The following is a 12,853-nucleotide window of genomic DNA, read 5'->3' as shown; positions in this document are numbered from 1 at the left end:
ACAGTTAGTCTTGTTTGTGAGCTCAATTGTGAGCACTGGCAGTCTTGTCTCTTAGAGTTGGTCCCGATCTGATTACACCCTTGTTGAAACCCAGACATACACATGTTGCGCGCAGATTTATTGTCATCTATGTATTGTATTAAACTTGATTTCTCACCAACACGCAAGTGTTTGACGTTTATTTTAACACATGTTCAGGTTTGCAGTAGCTGTTTTGGAGCTTGTGGACACGTAGGAAGTTTTCTTTACTTTTGACCTAGATTAAAATGTATCAAGACAAGTTATTGCTGTTCGGATATTATGATTTATAATATATTGATTTATGTTGATTTATATTATTTGTGTTTGCTTTGCGCGTGCGCGAATGAATGTATTTATTAAATATTGACACCCAATAGTGTCACGAGTAATGAAACAATATGTGGCGCCCCGATGTATAATCCGCCTTTGGTCGGGGTGTTACAAAATGCTTCGACCATGTCTTTTACGTCTGTGCATTCTTCAGTGTTGTGGCCTTTTGTCCTGTGAAAGTCACAGTATTTGCTCCGATCAGCATTGTGACGATGTCGGATTATTGGAGCCTTTGGCCATGGGAGCTCCTCAGTGGCGAATATCTCGGTGACGCTTTAGGTGAGTGGCGTCCATCTGGAGTTCTGGTTCGACTGTACGTTACCCCTTCCGCCTAACCGATGTTGCAAGCCGGATGAGGTGTCAAAGTTTACCCTTGACTTCCTAATGCCTAGCTTCCGCTTTTTGTTTAATCGGGCGGTAAGGACGTTGTCTTCTCTTGTTTTCTGGGTGTAGAGGTTTGTGTTCTGGGGGAGATCTCTACCCAGTTGCTTCTCCGTTTCCGCAAAGCGTTTAGCTGCTGTCATGATGGCATCCCATGTGGATGGCATGCCATCTTTACCCGTTAAGGTGCGGATGAGCTCTGGGTCGTTCGCGCCCTGGATGAAAGCAGCGCGAACAAGATCTTCGCTGATATTACCCAGACTTAGCTTCTTTGAGTTGAAACGAGTGATGAAGTCTAGCAAAGATTCATCTTCCTCTCGAATGCATTTGAGGATTGTCCATTGTTCCTCGGTATATTTTCTTTGCTGGCTGAAGTGTTGGCTAAACTTTTGCTGGAAGTCTTCCCAACCATAGATGTGGTGGACCGGTAGACGATCGAACCACGCTCTAGCAGCCCCAACAAGCGTCATTTGGAACATGTAACACCACGTAGGTTCCGTCCAACTACTGACGGTTGCCCCCGCTATGAACCTGTTCAAATGATCGTCTGGATCAGATATACCATCATAAGTGCCGATGTTGGACATCTGTTTGGCACTTTTCGGGACGATTGCTTCCGCAATGTCCCTTGCAAATTTGGACGTTCCCGCCTTTGCAGCAGTTGGTGTAAATGTTTTCGAGAAGTCACGTGGACTTCCACCTGTGTTTTTCGGTTTGAAGGCTTCTCCAAAACGCCTTCTCGGTTGGGAGTCCGTTTCCTTACGCTTCCCTTTTGCCCTATGGCGAGGGTTCGCGTCGGTGTCGGATTCCTCCGAGTCATCGTCCAAGTATTCTTCGAATTCGTCAGCCTGTTGGACGGAACGCAAGCGTTCGTCCAACTCAGCTTGGAATTCCTTCTGACGTGCCTCCGCCCATGCCTTAACTTCATCGAGTGTTTGGCGGGGGAGTCTTGTTCGTTTCTCTAACTGGGTATCGGTGAATCCCAGTGAGCGATTATTTACTGCACTTGCCCCAGCTTGGGTAACTGGGGTAGTGTTCGTAAAATTTACTTCACTTGCCCCGGCTTGGGTAACCGGGGTAGTGTTTGTAAAGACTGTGTAGTCGCCGGTATTCCCCCCAGTAGCTGGGGTTGTGGTTACCGGAGTTTCTTTAACCATCTTTCCAGAAGTTTGAAAAAACTGAAAAGAAATGAAGTTCTAGCTTTTATGCACGGATGGCGCCAATGAAGAAACACTAACCGGACCCCGGTCAGATTACGGATAACCTGGGGGTTAGATAGATGTTTCCCACGAGGGGTTAGACCCAGAAAAGATGGTTCTTCTGATAACCTGCAAAACAGACACCGTGAGCTTGTCACTGAGAAGGGGGGGGGGGGTTCCTCCTTGTGACCACCCTCCGGCGTGAGAATCAGACTAGATTGCTCTTTAAATATAAATGTATATTAAGAGATTGCTAGAGCAGATATCAGGTATAATATGTAATACGAGATAGTATATGATGATAATGTGATAAGATAAGATGATCATACCATTTGGGGTATTTATAGCCGAAGGTAGGTTTCCAAAGAGGTGTGGCCGGCTGAATAGTATTCCTGTTCTACCAACTGTGGCCTACGCACGTGCCCTGCTGGTAGTTGGTGGGTAGGCAGCGGCTGACATTGACCAGGCCTGCTGTGTACTATTCCTTTTCCACCAACTGCCGGCTATGCACGTGGTATGACAGGAGTTGGTGAGTAGGCATCGGCTAATAGTGACATACAGTACAAGAGCATGCTGCTCGCCATACTGTTGTCAATATGCTGTCGTATCTTTAGTCAGATCTTTTGCCCATACCTCGTCAGGTACAGTACAGAAGATCTTCCCGTATCGTACGGACTGGCTTTTGGGCGGGAGTATTCCCCCTCCCGCCTTTGTGCGGGACTGATCCCGGCTTTGCTCATTCCTTCAGGTGACAACTGAATGATTGAGAGCTAAGTGCCTTGTGCGTGTAGCCTTGCTGCGCGGGTGGCCTTCCCTGATGGCTTGTATCCACAGCTGCGGGAACAGGCAGAGTACTTCACCATTGGGAGGCATTTCCTGCGGGAACAGCTTGCGTACTGCGCGTAAGGACGTCACGTCTCTGAGCATGGTGGGTCCTGCGGATCCAGTTGGTTTCTGCGCAGACGTCCCTCTTCAAGGTGAGTCTTGCGGGTCCAACTGGGCTCTGCTGGGACCTACCTCTTCAGTCGGGTTGTATACTCGTTGAAGCTTCGCCTCATGATCTGTTCTGGGGCGGGGGGCGTGATGGTGAAGGTCTTAATTATTTAGGGCGGTTGCTTATGAAGTTAAGATCCGAATTTCTTGGTGATGATGATGTTGATGACACACATAATAAGCCTGAGATATCTGCGGGTTACAGTCAGTTTTGATCATGTATACATTAAAATTGGTATTGTTGCTTGTGTTGTTAACATAAGTTGGTGTATTTTTTTCCCCTTGTATTTATAGCAATGCATATTGATTATTGTATACAAAGACGGAAGTTAATAAGTTATACTGGAATACTTGTTTGAAGTTGAGATACAATTTAAACATTTATTGGTAACTTGCAGCTGATTCCTGTCCTTCACTAATTGTTTTTCAAAATTAGTTTGTAGTGGTTAATCTTCATACATTTTATATTTCCTTATAGTTAAAAATATGAACAGAAGAAATGGTAGGATTACAAGTCAGTTAGAAGCCGGCCCTGACTATAATACCAACACCAAATAAAATCTGTAAACCATAATACAAAACTATACTATAATGTTTAACGGATACCGAAATACTCGTATTCAAATGGGTATGAGCACCTAAATATCCGCTTGAAGATATGCACGGGTAAGACCTCTTTGACAGTGATGAAACCAGAAAGTTTTTGCTAGACAATCATAATCATAATGTTTACTTACATCCGCTAGTGTAAATTATAGTTCTTTTAGCTAATGTTAAAAAATCTTATACTTTAAAAGAGAGAGATACTTTTTAAACAAAAATAAACAAACGAACTAAATAAGAATTAATGAAGAGTAAAAATGTTAGTAAAAATAAAAATACATAAGTTTAACTTATTGTTACATTATACTATTTAGTGTTAAAAATTATATTTAAAATTCAAGTTAAAACATTCTAAATGAAAGTACTCTGGTGATATTGACTACTCTTCATATTTGGTGATGTTGACTACTCTTAGACCTAGACTAGAGACATGCTAAGTTGTTAACTTTCGCATTCATGTGAGCTATTTGTACAAACTAAAAATAATAATCTTGTAAGAATCTTTTACACTTTTCTTCTTTTACTTAAATTATCAATCTTTTTTTTAACAGACACATGTTATTTACATGTGTTTTTTAAAGACTTGAGCACCCAACTTCTAATTTGTTAATAAAGCAGCATTGCTACTACACCAAGTAGTCATTCCAACTAATTAAGTGAAGAGTAAAAATGCTAGTAAAATAAGTGAATATTAAAATGCTTGTGAAAAACACATAAGTTAAATTATTATTATTATATTACTATTTAGTGTTAAAACTTTATGTTTAGAATTCAAGTTAAAACACTCTAAGACAAAAGTCTTTGGTGATATTGACTAGTCTTAGATCAAGAATGTAGCTCTATTAAGTTTCACTTTCATATGAACTATTCGTACAAAGTAAAAAAAAAAAAACTAGTAAGAACTAACACTTTTCTTCTTTTACTTAAGCTACCAACCTTATTGCAACTAATTATCAGCTAAGATTTTTGAGGGTCACTTATAAAAACACATCAAAGTAAGCATATAAACATATGACCAGAGCATCGTCGAAGGGTCAATATACTCCCTTGACCCTCTTGTAGTTCCGCCCCTGTTCTCAATAAACCTTGAAATATTCCAAATGGGTATCGAGTATCGAAATACTCATATACGTAAGTATCGAATACCGAATTTCTAAAATCTTATCTTTCCCCGATAAAATAAACGAAATCGGTTCCTACCCAACCTGATTTTTACCATAAAAATACGCGTTTTATACACATCTAACCCAAATTACCCACTTTAGTTTTATTTTTATGTCTCCAACATATGAGCCCAAAACGTCCACCGCTCAAACCCTTTATTTAGATATTGACTACCCTATATATATACATAACCTAACCATCTATCTTCTATTATCTTATTTTGAACTTAGCGTCGGCCGTGGATCTTCAACTGAGTTGCTAATCCCGCAACTCTGAAACATGGGTGAGTCCACAAGTCTTAAACTCAACATTAAATATGTTCATCATATGTTTCAGTTATGTTTTTTGGCTGTTGCTTTGATTTACTTCTGTTTGTGTTCTATTATAACAAGTGTGATCAGTTTCTTCTATATGATTTTTTTGGATTTGAACACTAGTCTACTTGCCGATTCAACAGCTAGGGCTGTAATCGAGTCGAGTTACTGAAGCTCGAGCTCCAACTTAAACGAGCTGGCTCGAGTTCGTCCCGTTTACTTTTTCGGCCTAAAAATTCAAGCTCAAGCTCGGCTAGTTTAAAGATCGAGCTGAGCTCTTTACTTTTTAATATAGTTTTTTAAAATTATTTTATATAAAATTTTTCGTAGAGAATTTGTAACATTATTTATTAATTTTTGTTTTTACAGTGTTTTACGGATCGAGTGTTATGATATATGTATTATTTTTATTTTCTTATTTTGGTATGCTATAATTGTTATTATATATGAAAACATTTAGCGGGTAATCCAAACTAGTCGAGCTAACGATTCGAGCTTTTGTTTACTGAGCTGCAAGCCTTGAACTTTAAAAAAAGTTCCTAGATTCGTTCTTCAATTATCATGAATATAAATGTTTAACAATTGTTTTTTTATTTACCGTTGTTTTTCCTCAATTTGTTTTTAATTTTGCTTTTTGAGAATAATGGTTTTATTCGGTAACATACGGATGAAGCCTAATAAAAGGTTTTACTTGGTTTATTTATTTTGTTACACGTGCATAATTTATATAAAATGGTCTTATTTGATTATTTGCTTGAAAATTGAAAACCGAACTAGAATTTTCTTTGGTTTGGTTTGGTTTTAACTATACTGAATTCAGTTCAGTTATCTGTTCCGTTCAAATGAAAATGAGTCAGAAAATCCAACTAGAATAATTTGAACCAAATAAACTTAACAACCCACAAACCAAATCAAGTTAATCTAACTAGGCGGATCTAAACTTGCAGGTTATGTTGGATCTTTTGTCAATAATAATAAAGGAGATGTTAGAAAAATTAAACGGAAAAATTATCCGAAAATGTAACAATTCCCTCATCGCTTTCGAATGTGAATAAGGCTGGCAGTCACCTTCAAGCGGCCTTGACGTGTCCCATAGCCTACCATCCACCTTCGAAACCATCGCATCTAGAGCCAACACCTCCTTGGCTATATCAAGAAGAGGCGTTTGCCGCTTTGTCCCCTCCTTTAAAGTGTCATCCGTTTACGTAATCCTGAATAATAAAAAAACTGAAATGCATTATCGTACGACGTTGGAGATCGATAAAGAGACGAAGAAAATTACCTGATAGGGCCATCGAAAACAAACTGGGGACACGAGATCTTCTCATCTTTGATGGGTTCAAACAGTTTGATTCATTTGGGGATATAACTGATCAAATATAATTTTCATATTTACCGATCGCATCGGATGCGGAGTTTGCCCTCGGATTGTTTGTTCCGGAGAAATGCAAGCGACTTTAACGAATCTTTCATACTAGGGTTTCACTACGATATAAATATCTGCCCAAATAAATCACACTTTCTCCTCTACTCTACTCATTGGGCCCAACTCTTGGCCCAAATATATATATCGATTGATTATATCGAGCATCCATTCAGTTACGAGCTAACCTATTAACTACCCTGAAATGTATGCTCTCGTACGCCATGTCAGTAACTTGTTTTGGCTTTTTTGTTCTTCGATTTTCGATTCGGTTTGGTTATAAGGTTTGTTCTGTCATAAATTCATGCATCAGTAAGTTTGGTTCGGTTATTATGGTTTTTTGGTTATTTAGGTTCTGCTTGGTTATTACGGTTCTTTTGGTTATTTTGGAACCGTTCGGTTCCTCATAAAACCCAAAACTGAACCATAATTTACTGAAAATCTTTTATTGTTTTTTTAGTGTATCCTCGGTCAATAGTACCGAACCAAACCATTCATATATTCATATATTTCTTGCTTTTATACATTTTTTTACATGTTTTATAATCTAGAGGTGTGCATGGTGTAGTTTTGGGCTAAAACCAAACCGAAAACAAATTTTTCGATCTTCTAATTTTTCAGAACGGTTCATTTTTAATTTTTTTGGTCTTCATGTATTTATGCATAAATTTCATGTATTTCTAAATAAAAAGGTTTAGCTTAAATTTGATTTTGGTTATTAAGAGAATCGAAAAAATAACCGACTAAACCGAACCTAAAATCAATTTTTTAATTTGGTTGAGGCTAATAACCGAACCGTGCACACCAATTATTATTATTGTTATTGGTTATTGCTTAATTTGGTTGAGGCGAATAACATATATACACGCGTCGTTAAACCACAAAATTGTGTTCTAACGTTTAGAGTTAAAATATAAAATAAGTTCTCATTAAAGTGGCCTTATATTGTTTTTGGACATTTATAATCTGTCCAAACAAAAAAGTACCGAAAATGCACGTTCCATCCCATTTAAAGTGTCGGTATGCATTTATATAACGTTTAAACGCACTTATAACTCTTTAACTGACAAAAAGCCTGTTATAATGGTTTTTTATCTATTTAAAACATTATTTTAACATAATAACAATATGTGAAAACTGTCCAGAGCTGTTTGAACAACAAAATCCCGTTTTCGCACTTGTATACGCGTTAAACGAATGTGTAGTCAAACGTGAGCTTTATGCAAATATTGAGTTGACCATATTATATCATATGACCAAAGTAAACTGATTTAGATTCATTTTAATGTACTTTAATTTATGAAATGTTTGGGTTCGGTGGTTAACTTTGTAAGATTTTAACGCTTTCAGTAAAGTTATTAATCAACCCAAGTTATACATAAACATACTTTTTTACACATGTTTCAACGTCAATTAATAAAATAGGCTGCACAAACCTTGATATATAAATTTTAAGCTAAATTTGATTTTGGATATTAAGTGAACTGAAATAAAAAAAAATAACTGAATAAACTAAACCAACTGGCCGGAAACCGATTGGTTAATTTGGTTGAGGTTAGTAACCAATAGTGCACACCGATTATCATTATTATTATTGTTATTATTATTATTATTATTATAATCAAGGACTTATTATTTGTGTTTGTTATATACAGGATAACCTCAAGATGACTACTCCTACAAACACCACCACATTGACCGAGGTCTCGTGGTGTTGTCTATAATTTCAACGACCGATATCTTCATGGGATTTTTGAGGCGACGGGTCCTGCTAGTTTTATCACTTCCATCGGAGCCGATCTGGTATTATTATATATATTAATTACCCTTGAGTCTTTAAACATTTAAAAAGGAAGTATTTGTTTAAAAGTCTAAAAAAAGTGTGTGACAATTTAGTGGTCATAGTAAGGGTGTTCTTCGGGTAAATTTTCTCGGGTTTCGAGTTATTTGGGTTTGAGCTCAAATGATATTTACCTAAGAACCGATCCAATTAAAATCGGTTGTTCGGGTTTCGGGTTGAACGGGTCGGGTAAGTTTGGTCAAACATGTAATATATAAAAAATATTCACCTAACGGTTTTGGCTTTATTTGAACAACCAAATTTTGTATATGCAAATTTTTTTGGAACATACCGAAACAATCAACAAATTCAGTTACTCATTTATGAAATACGTAATCAAAATATTGCAATTACAAAAACTACATGGAAGAATATGAGGTCCTTTTTCTTCTTCTCTGCTTTATAGATAACTAGTTTTTATCCCTTGTATTACATGGTTGTTTTAAATTATTCGTTTTTAATATTTATTTATATAAGATTTTAATTTATGTTATTGTAAGGAATTTAATAATATACTTAGGATTTGATGATGAAAGGGTTACACAAATAAATAAGATATTATAACACGGTTTAAAAGTTATCTAGGTTTGGTGAGACACATGACCTGTTTTTTTAAACTATTTTTTTCGTCCAATTAAAAGTGTCATGGTTTGAAAAACACAGTTTTATATAATTTAAATGATTACTTTTTTTGCTTACCAAATGTCAATAATGCCACTGGAAATTGTGTCCATCAATATTGTTTATTAATATTAGTTGTGTGTGTTTAAATAAAACTTAGAAATTGACTAATAAATTCTGAAATTGGACATTTTTGGGACAAATAAAAACTGAAATATGGACACTTTTAATAGGACAGAGAGAGTATAAAATTGTTTCTTAATTATAAATAATTTTTGAATCAAATATTAATTTTTTGTATATTATTATTTTATTGGATTTTCATATTAAATGTTTGATGAATTATTTTATAATATAACGAGATGTTGTAACACGTTTAAGGGCTATCTGGGTTTGGTGAGACACATACCTGTAATTCGGGTTAAATGCATGAGAAACAAGTAATCTGGTGGATTGAGAGAATTTAGAGAGGTTTCGTTTATATATATTTAAGATTAATTAAATAAGGGCTAGATCTTTGATGTTATAATTAAATTATTTAAAAATGGCTTGACGTTTGAAAATCTTTCATCAGATTAATATTGAAGTGAGGGAGATATGCTAGCCACTGTCTATGGTTACAATTTGAAAACTAATAGAGAGGAAATACTTCAGTGGACACAACATTGATAGTTGGATGTTCAACAGACGAGGAACCTTATTTCCTTTTTTAAAGAGCTACCCGGTGTAGTGTACGGGGAAATTTTCAAATATTGTATCAGCCTTTGCTGGAATCCTAAATCTACTTAAAGCAGTGATAGTGAGAGAGATCTTTACCGGAAAAAAATGATACCTCATGGTGCAAAAGGTAAAGCAAAACTGACCGCGCATGAAGATGAAGAAGCCTTAGACAAGGGAGGGATGACGAACTGCTGGTCTAGACCTTTTTCTTCAAATGGCGGAGGAGATGCAAGCACAGTGTTGATGATGATTTCACACAAGTTTCAATAATGAAAACGGTCAAGAAAATGAATGATCGGCTCACACGTTTGGAATCCGAATGTTCTCACTGTAAATTATGGAACCGCTTTGGTCCTTTATTGGCTAATGTACTCCTTTGGTCCTAAATTTCTTGATGATCATATACTAGTTGCTATCAATCTTGGTTGAATTCATGTCGGTTAGCTTGTTGTGTTCTAAAAAGAATATTTCTTATTATGCTTTACCTTGGAAATTGATTGTGTTTTGAGATTGAGTTTTAATTTTCAATTGAAAAATAGACAAACTTACATATTTTGCCATTTATGTTTGTATTCAATTTCACTGATTGTTCTTTATTTTTAAAATTGATTTGTTTGTATACTTTATGTTTAAATAACGTTTGTCCTTTGATATTAAAATATACACGTCATATTCATCTTTTGGTATTTTGGTTGGTTGTAAATGTCTAGTTAGTTGAGGCTTTAGAAAACTTTTTTATTTTATAATTGTGTGCAGTGTTTTAAAAAATGGTTCAAACCTGCGTTAAACTGAATTACACACAACATGCCGGTATTTTGAGTCCGGTATTTTTGGCCGGTTTGCTAGAACACCATACCAACGGTTTTTGTCTAAAATACTGGTTTTTACCGGCAAAACGGTTTTATGTCTGAGAAATTTTTGATATTTGCGACCCATATTTTTTCAAAATTACTTTTAACCCAACAATTAACATTTAAACGTGTAAACTTTAAGACTATTTTTTTAAAATTGAGTACTTTTGCATTATTTTTTGACAGAATTACAAATTTTGTCCTTAAAAAAAAGCCAAATTACGGTTCGTGTCATTTTTTTAGTTTCTTTGCAGGCGGTGTACTTTAAACATTTTTTTTACACGTTATGTCATTTACGCTAACTGAGTTAGAAAAACTCAGTTAAGTATGACATGTGTCAGACATGTGATGACATAATTGTAATTCTAATGTATCCTTAAATTTAAAAAAAGAAAAGAAAATATATATAATATTAACTTAAAACAAAAAAAACCATTTTCAATCTCTCTCTCTCTCCTCTCCTCTCCTTCTCTCTCCACACCACCACCACCACTACCAGCCTGGTTCCTTTTTCCCATTTCTCATTTTTCCGGCGACAAGGAAAAATCACCACCGCCGTGCCTTTCTTTTTCCTCAATCTCATTGTGGCTGCCAAACTCTTACTCCCACCACAGAATATTTCGCAAAGCCCAAACATAACCTCCACCACATCAACATCAAACCTAGGGTTTTGTAATCCAACAGCCTGAGAACCAAATGAATGGTTCTGGAATTTGATGGAAAGCTCTTGATCTACGGCCGGAGAAGAAGAAACTTGACGGAAAGTTCGGTTAGCCGGAGAAGAAGAACATTAGTTACACCTACAGCTCCGGCCGCCTCGAGTCTCGCGAAACCCTTGTCACCGACATCGCCGCCGTGAACCCAACCCATGTGTTCAACGCCGCCGGAGTGACCGGGCGGCCGAACGTTCACTGGTGCGAGAATTAGGTTCTGTTTTTTTTTGCTTGCTTAAAATTGGGGAAATCAGATCGGAGGTTCAATGGAACTTCTAATGTTCATAGTTTAGAAGCAAATTGGAGAGGTGGTGCTTGATGCGACGGTGGCGAACGGTTAGAGATGTGTTACGAACCTCGTTCGTTAATCAAATGGTCCAAAGAAAATAGATAGAAACCATAATAGAATTCATAGATTTTTGGAAGAGACTTTGGTTAATCAAACCATAATATTTTCATTCATAACCCTAACACATAAGAACTAGTGGCTTATATAGCCAATATGCATAACCAACCCACTACTTAATTAACTACCCACTAGGCCACTACAAAGATAATAAAGGGACAATTATCAATATAAACAAATACAAAGAACATAGAAAAGTTGCATTGCATGGCATTGAGTTGAAGTTATGGAAACATGGGTGTGGTGCCAGATGGTGGCACACAACAATCCCTCCCACTTGAAGAAACCATGTCCGCACGGTTGAGAATCTGGACACGATATGACGCCTTGCCATAGTGGTCGCCATTCGAGCCTTCCAACGGCGTTCGGAGCAGTCACCACGGGGCACCACGGTGGGCGCCACTCCTTGATAGACCGGACATATGCATGGTTATCTCGAATAGTGCGGGTAAAATACTCAAAATCAAATCCATTAAAAAGGGTTATTATTGCTCCTCGGATAGCACCCTTGAACTGTAATTTTGTGGGTGTAGATTTCCTTTTAGTGTTGGATATTGGTTCATGGAATCCAATGGCAACTGGGAGCGGCTTTATAGTAGGGGTTAAGAACGGATCTGCTGGGGTGGGTTGTGGAGGTGGGTGTGAAACAGTGAGGGTTGAGCCAAGTGTTGGTGCATGCGGTTGTGATAATGGCGGTACAACGGTGGTTGCAAACAACACAGGTGGAGGTGGTTTGATGACAGCGGGTGATGGGTCGGTGTTGGTGTTGTGGTGGCTGAAGCAGTGACAGAAACTGTTGGTGGCGGTGATAGGTTGTGACGGGCTTCAAGCGCGGTTCGGATCGATCGGAGCGCGGTGAACGCTGTTTGAAATTGATACTCGAGTCTCGCAAATGAATCATTCACCCATTGACGGAACTCGGTTTCGGATAGAGTTTGAGCAGCCATAAGTCCGGGAGATCACGGCAGCTCTGATACCACTGTTACGAACCTCGTTCGTTAATCAAATGGTCCAAAGAAAATAGATAGAAACCAGAATAGAATTCATAGATTTTTGGAAGAGACTTTGGTTAATCAAACCATAATATTTTCATTCATAACCCTAACACATAATAACTAGTGGCTTATATAGCCAAGATACATAACCAACCCACTACTTAATTAACTACCCACTAGGCCACTACAAAGATAATAAAGGGACAATTATCAATCTAAACAAATACAAAGAACATAGAAAAGTTGCATTGCATGACATTGAGTTGAAGTTATGGAAAC

This window comes from Bidens hawaiensis, unplaced genomic scaffold, assembly GCF_021521415.1.
Source record: "Bidens hawaiensis isolate Kalapana, Puna unplaced genomic scaffold, B.hawaiensis_p1.1 tig00005179_1, whole genome shotgun sequence".
NCBI classification, from domain to species: Eukaryota; Viridiplantae; Streptophyta; class Magnoliopsida; order Asterales; family Asteraceae; genus Bidens; species Bidens hawaiensis.
Note: the sequence above shows the minus strand (reverse complement) of the source record.